At 36.0% G+C, this 7,842-nt stretch overlaps 1 long non-coding RNA gene and 1 pseudogene across 1 annotated transcript; one reads left to right on the top strand and one right to left on the bottom strand.

Moving 5' to 3' along the window:
• Positions 1 to 578: 578 nt before the first annotated feature.
• LOC145208834 (uncharacterized) lies at positions 579 to 1,969 on the top strand (annotated as a pseudogene).
• A 1,012-nt stretch (positions 1,970 to 2,981) lies between these two features.
• Positions 2,982 to 3,761, bottom strand: LOC145208835 (uncharacterized). Its single transcript, XR_013854941.1, has 2 exons — positions 3,522 to 3,761; positions 2,982 to 3,348 (listed from the first exon to the last, which is right to left on the bottom strand). It is a non-coding gene; the product is annotated as an uncharacterized LOC145208835 (long non-coding RNA).
• Between the last annotated feature and the right edge of the window lie 4,081 nt (positions 3,762 to 7,842).

Consider the following 7,842-nt stretch of genomic DNA (forward strand, 5'->3'; position numbering starts at 1 on the left):
ATTCTGCCAGAATGACAATAATGTGGCAGTCCTGCAGTGCGTAAGGAACGGTTTCTCATAGCAACAGTTTGCGTCACGGGTCACTAAACAGCGTGAAATAAAATTTGTTAGTCAAGATTATTTGATTGTGCGAAAACAGCATGAAAGCCATTAAAGTTATTCGTAAACGTTGTAACAAACAAGGCAATATTTTAGGGTTTACTTCAATACTGCTGCTTGGTAAAGTAGCTTTGCTGTGTAATAACAGTTCTTTTTTTCACGGGGTTCGAACCCAGGACACTCCCGGGGGCATATTTCCAAAATGTTTCCGAATTCGAACCACAGGGCTTTTTAAGCCAATCACAAAGGCGGGTTTTCCCGGGTCATGTGACTTTTTAACCAATCAGCCTAGTCGACTCATTGAACCAATCTCACAACAGCTTGCGTAGTAACCAGTCAATCTGCCTCGAGTTACAATATTTGAAAGTTAAGGTTGTGCTTGGTTTTATAATTGTATTACTAAAATATAAGCATTTTAAAAGGCATTTTTAATAATTAATTATAAGCTTTCTTGTAAATAATCATCTGATATTGTTAAGTGGATTCCCTGCAGCAAATGATGGAACTTGGAGAAAAATTAGTAACAAAAGGAAATGAAGAAATGGTTTTTAGATTGACCTTACAATCAGCAAAATAATGGGACGAGTGGCTTGAGTCTTTTTGTGTAGTTTCTATTACTAGCTGGAATGTATACAAAACATTTCTAAACCCTAAAATATTTTGGGGAAACCTTTGAAGTTTTGCCAACATGAAGCTGGTGTATCAAATTCAACACTTTGTGTCCTGTGTCTATGGATGTTAAGATCAAACTTTACACCAAGTCAACTAAACATCACATAAGTTGGTTTCTACTCATCCATGAAAAGTAAGTGTGGCAGTTAACCACAATCACTTGCTTAAAGCTGCCAGAAACCTTGGTTAGCTAAAGATCAGTGAATCTACAAGAAAGATTTTCTTCATGTATTTTTGGCAATGATTGTCAGTGTCTCAAGCATTACAAACCCATGAGACCAAGTTGCTTGTTACAGATGGAATAAGTGCAGTCACTAACAACTAATCCAAAGCCCTGCTCTGTGTACCATCTCTGGGATCAGTGGCGTAAATGTAACTTTGGGGCATAAAGTGGTATAAATTTGTTTTGTGCTATACAGAAGTATGCTGAAGAATCTGAGGCTAAGATCCGCTTTGTTATGTTTGTGCCATTGTAAGGCTGATCATGGAAAGAATCCACAAAATGATGTTACAATCTTCTGAGATAGTGTTTGTGGCTTCTACAACCAATCTGGTTCAGATTAATGCCTCACTTACAGTCCTGTTATGTGGTAGTCCAATTGGGGATGTATCAGGGATCAGCACCTCAGAAGCAAATGTATGCAGGCGTTGCATTGGGTCAGGAGCAGGCACCATCTGTGGAATTCTTTAGTGATTTGGCCACTACACATCAACATAAGATCATGGTGGCTGTTCAAATGCCATGGAAATCAATCCAACCACTTCATTGTCTGATAGCATTGCTGGACCATCACATAAACCAGACTACACTGCAGAGAACTTTTCTTAAATTTAATAGTGTTCTGAGTTTATAAAGACCAAGCACTCTAGTGACTTTAATTAAAAGGAAACTAAAAAAGCATTAGAAAGGTTTAAGAACTCTATCTCTTCTGCTCATTTCGTTGCACAAATAAGATCAGCACTTCATTCATTTGGAAGAAACTCAATTGGCAGCCGCAATGCTGGGAGCAAAATACATTGGGTTTTTTTGGTACTGACATTAAAATTATATATTTTGTTGGTATGGGAGGTACAAAAATTCATTTCCTTTTGTGTTTTACTTTTTTTCCTGCTGCTTTTCCATGTATTTTTGTATAAATTGTTAAAGGGTCTTAGATAAAATTGTTACTGCTGGTAGATATCATATTGCTTACTATTATTACCTAATTGGTTTGTAGATTGGGGCAATTGGCTTTTGATTAATTTATTGGATTGTAGGTTGGGCTATTTGCTATTCCAGAACCTGCATGGATGCATAATCAGATTTGCTGTTTAACAATTAGAATTTACTTTTCCATGCTCCAAAGTGATTATACCTATAGCTTAGTGTGCCTTTAGCCACCAGAGCTTAGGCCTGTATGACTGGAACCAAGGAAGAGCAGTTGCGCTGCCAAAACAAATAAAACCTTGAGAAGGGATGGACTAAAGGAAAGGGCAGATCGGAGACATCAAGCACTCCAAGTTAAAAGGCATTTGCTTGACATTTAGCTATAACTAAAGTTATTGTAATAGTAAACATATTGACTATCATGGAGAATGTGATACCAATAGATTATCATTGGATCTACTTTATAGAACAGTGTTGACTGATTATTTTTAACTGTGGTTACTGCATGTATAATAAACAAACTTTTGGAGGACTGTTGGAATGAGTGATATAATGTTTTAATTTAGGTGCAACTGTTTGTTCCATATAAAGAGTTGCAAATAAATAAACTGATGTAAACCATGAAGAAAAATAATTAGCCTGTGTAGCAAGGTCAAGACAAACTAATTTAACTTGCTGACAAATAAGACTGGTCATATAGAGTGCTGTCAATAGCCAAGCTTGCCCTAATTTAGAGCATTGTAAGTAAAAAGGTGTTTTGTTTCATACATGAGATTGCAAATAATAAAAAAAAAAACTGGTGTAAACAAGAAAAGATAAAATAACTGAGAAAAAGCTGCTCACATGAGGTGAGATAAGAAAATAAATTTCTGACACTGCTGCATAGCTGTTTTTAGGTGGTAGCTATTCTGCACAACCTTTTTTGGCACTATTATCATTTCAATGTCACAAGAAAAACAATAAATATGCTAGCACAAGTAAATCTTCTCATAATTTACTTTATACTGTAGTAGTTTTTTTTAAATCCAGCATTTGCTCTCAAGCACACTACTTCAATTTGCTATTCAAGATCACTTCTGTTTTATTGTAAACTTACGACAAAATTCCAGCATGCACAATAAAAATAACATATACATTGATGGCACAGAACAACATTCATAACTGCAAATGGTGTGCCTAGTGTACACTTATGTCAGAACTGCACTGTGTACAATTATAAACCATTCATCTCTGTAGGTTAGGAACAGTTTGTTGATCCCAAGGTTTGACATGCATAATGTGTTTAATTGCGTTGATCATAGGTGCTTGCACTAGAGACAATGGGGCATAATACACTGTTTTTATGCCATGCAAACTTGACTGCATGCCATGCTCATCATATACAAAGAAAAATTTTGACATTGATTGATTGAAGGGGTTGCGTTGCTATCCTAAACAAACACATAGCATTAATAATAGAAAAAAAAAGCTATTTCAGACTTAATAAAAAGTATGAGTGTATAATCTAACATTAATGAAGCATGTATTGCACAAAAGTGATTTTACACTCAATAAAAATTATGTGTGTATAATTTACTGCTATACATAACCTAATAAACATTACCTTCAGTTCAAACATCCAAAATGCATCCGTCTTCACTATGTTCTGACTTGTAAAAACGTTTTTTTTAAATCAAAACTGACATAAAACTTGCAACGTCGACAATACTGAAGTCAAAGTAACCGCTTAGCAACCTAGACGTGACGTAACGGCAACCCGCAGATTTCCGCTGCTGTGATTGGCTGAAAAAGCCCTGTGGTTCGAATTCGGAAACATTTTGGAAATATGCCTCCCGGGGACGAATCCCGATCAAGGTTTTTTATGTCTGTATGTGGGTCAGGCGCGCCAGACCGTTCAGCCAAGTTCCAGTTCAATCTGGCTTCGTAGAAAGCGATTTTGTTGTTTTGTTATACTTCTGTTATTGCAAGTTTACAATTTAATTAGTTTAAAGTTTGATTTAGAGTAATTTGACTTCGAGAAACGATACATTTTCTTTGTTTGTGACTGCTTAAATCAAAACTAATGTAAAACAGGTACGTGACAGAATATTCTAAACCGTCTGAAGCCAGTGAACAAAATCTGAACTTCTCATTTTGTAACACTTAACGGCAATTACTACCGTAATTTTGACTTTTGTTGGATTGTTAAAGTTTATACTTGTTGTTTCGTTCAGGCTCGACCCACCTTGGTATCAGCTTTGACGTTGACGTCGTCGAGTTTGTGGCGAAAAAAATGAAAAGTCGGGGTTTTTGACGTCGTTTTGGTTAAAAAAATGGTGTATGAAAATGTACGGTACTAAGATACTTATCAAAAGTGTAGCCTAGTTATAATTAAACTATCACAAACACCAAATGGGGAATTTTAAGGTGACATGCTAATTGTTAAGGCGCCAACGGTAATGATATGTCACTACTTTACCTTAGCTAGGCTATTGACACAGATTGACAAAAGTAAGCGCTTCAAAACGAATAACACAAAGGTGGGCAGCAGTTATAGAACTGTTGCTGGTGTCGAAAGTTGACTATATCCGCCAGGTGCAGACTAACAGCTAACCACAACAATTTAACAAGAAATGACAGAGAGACAAGATATTTACCGTTTTACACAATAAGTCCAACAAATATTAAACAAATAAAATGAAACCGATGACTCAAGCAGTATAACTCGATAGCGTTTCCTCGCTGTGCCAGGTACTTTCGGTTTCTTGAACTCAACTACATGGTGTTTGTTGACCTAAAGATATTCTTTGAGATAATTTTGTATTTTGTTGATAAACTTGGCAATGTTTTGTCCCATCACTGTTTTTATCATTTAGAGCAGAGGTGCCCAACCCGTCGATCGCGGTCGACTGGTCGATCTCGGACTGATATCAAGTCGATCGCGAGGGTTACAGAAAATTATTTTAAATAGTTGCTTTGTAACGCGTTGCTGTACAGAGATGACTTTATTGTGTGAAATAATCATAAGGATGTGTTAATAAGTTCATAAGTAGACACTTCGTTACGTTACAAAAGTAATAGTTGCAGTAGTTATTGTTACTTTGTTCTGGTACTTGCTATGCCTTTGCTATTTTGTATTGGAATGGTAGATCTCGAGAGTTGGACTACTTCAAAAGTCGATCTTGAGTCAAAAAGGTTGGGCACCCCTGATTTAGAGCATGTGGTTAATAGTTTTATTTCTGTTACGAATAAAATAACCCGTTATTTTTTGACTAGTTTGTTGTCAGTTTAATTCAACATGAAAACAGATATAAAGAAATACCGGATCGCTCCGGCAAGAAGTGTTCTACTTCCATCACTTATTGGTTGCTGTTGTATGTTTATCTCCTGCGAAATAATTCTGTGGATCCCTACATGTTGTTTTAAGATAAATTCCGGATGGAATAAAATTTTGATTCTTAACTTTGATTGTGCACACTTTTCACAAAGTTAAAACCTCGATGCCCACGAGTTCTTGATTTGATTTTTTTATTGGCTTTATGTTGGTGAAAGATCTCAAACCATTTCGGTGGGACGAAATTAAATCTATAGCGCCATTTAGCGGCGGTAAACAACTCGGTGAAAAGGAAGCTCAACAGAACTAGGATGTTGCCAAACACGCAAAGTTAATTTTAAAACTTTCGTGTGGACGAATTTAACTGACAGCGAGCAATTCATCTTTGTTCACTGTGACGTCATAATCCGGTAAATTTCCACTGGAATCCCTTTCAAAACAAAATATTATGTTTGTCGCAAAATTGATCATTAAACTGAGTTTAGCCTTCGCACAACTGCACAAGGCAAGTCAATACGCAACAAATAAATTTAGGTAAATAAAACTTCTCATGCATATTGGATTGGTGTGAATGTGCGGAAGACCAATATTAACCACAAGCCATCAGACGCCTTGTTATCGAAATCAGTGCTGATTTATAAAACTCATCTTCCCATTTTGATAACACAGTAATCTTCAATAAAAAGCAAATTGCCAGCGACGTAGAGTAAAACGTATTCATTTTATTAAAACAAACGTTTCGACAAAACTATTGTCATCATCAGTGTAAAATGTAATTCCTGTATATAAACGCGCTTGTTTCCAATTGTGCATTACATTTTACACTGATGATGACAATAGTTTTGTCGAAACGTTTGTTTTAATAAAATGAATACGTTTTACTCTACGTCGCTGGCAATTTGCTTTTTATTAAAGCTATTATTCAAGTCCGTGTCTTGTGTACCTAACAGTAGTCTTTCTAGTCGTAAAAAGTAAACGCGACAAGCCTTATTACCTATATTTTTCTTTTCAACTCGCCCCTAGGGCGCACTGGGAACATTACGTTTTCCTTTGCTCTCGAAACTGCGATTTTTAACACGCGGTGCCGCTAAATTTCACCTTTCCCAAGCAGTAGTCACACTTAGCGTTATATCTACAACACGGACCTACTTTTGCTTTTTTTTTTTTTTGCTGGTTTGCTATGCGAATCACTACTCGCGATCGTTACTATCGTTTTTTTGGATTTTTGTTCGAAAATCTGCTTAAACAAAAATTTCAAGACTCTTGAGATTTAATTTCTCCTTTCTCGAGAGACAAAAAGGCGAGAAATAGAGGAACCCTAGTGTAAATGATTCCCCGACGAGGTTATTGATATTTTATTTATGTACCTGTGGCATGTTTTGAGTGAAATCAGTGGTAGATTGAACCATAATTACTGGTGTCCCCTGAACCAAAACATTGTTGGTGCGCGGAGATGTTGTGAAGGTCTGGATATGAACAGGTACTCCAACCTGCTTCGAGCTTTGTGTGACAAACTGATTTCTATTTTCAGCAACAGACGCAATAAGTTGATATTGGCTTGTTTGGTAGATGGTAGCCGGACTAAACAGACATTTTTTGTGCAAATACACGTTTAACAAATTTGTGAACGGATTTAAAACGTCTACAGCAAAAATATCACGCAGTACGAGGCTAAACTTACTTAATATTTTTTGTGAATTCCCAGGCTGTTGGTTCATCGTAAAGTCGAGTGACCTTCATCGCTTGCAGAGCCAAGTCAAAACAATTTACAGAAACATTGCAAAGCCACAAAAACGCATCTTTAACCTCGTTAAGCTTAATAATCAGCTTGATTAGTACGTCGTGTCGCGTGTCTCGTTATTATTTGCGTCGCGACATTGTTGTCACGAAGACGACAAAATACAAAATCGAGGAATACCGGACAAATACATATTGTTGAACAATAACCGTGTTTAAATGTATGTTTTTTATATTTCTCGCTGTGCTTTTTATTTCAAGCAGTCCGTTTTTATTAGTTTACTCGTGGAGATTATCGCATATTAACACCCACATTTGTGCACAATGAACATAAACACACAAGATGTTTGACGATGTAATTTGGATAAAGTTTAACCTAGATTAAATTGTTAATTTCAATCAACAATGACCACAACTAACACTATGTCACTATGTGTCTGGTTTTTGAGGCACACTTGCTTTTAGATATTTATTAAATACAAAAAGGAGGACTTTTGAGCGTCGTTTTGTCCTTGGAGGACAACCTGCTTTAAAGGATGAAATGTCCTACAAAAAAAGAACCCGTATGGTAGGCATATTGTAAGTGATGCCCTAAACGTTACAAATTATTAGTATTAGTAAAAATAAACGGCAGTGAAATATTCTATTTTTCCATGTTCTAGTCTTAGCAGTCTGGTGATTTAATAATTTGAAAACAACAATATTTCTATAATTTGTGATTAACATGAACTGGAGTGAGTTGGATTACCATGGCAACGATGTTATCAGAAAACTTTACAAACTTTTTCGTATTTTAGTGAAATTTTAGGTAAATATAATTTTGCTCGCAAACAATTTGAGTTGTAAAACCTGTTTGTTAAAACATAACTTAAAG

Source organism: Phallusia mammillata, unplaced genomic scaffold, assembly GCF_965637545.1.
Source record: "Phallusia mammillata unplaced genomic scaffold, kaPhaMamm4.hap1.1 HAP1_SCAFFOLD_372, whole genome shotgun sequence".
NCBI classification, from domain to species: domain Eukaryota; kingdom Metazoa; phylum Chordata; class Ascidiacea; order Phlebobranchia; family Ascidiidae; genus Phallusia; species Phallusia mammillata.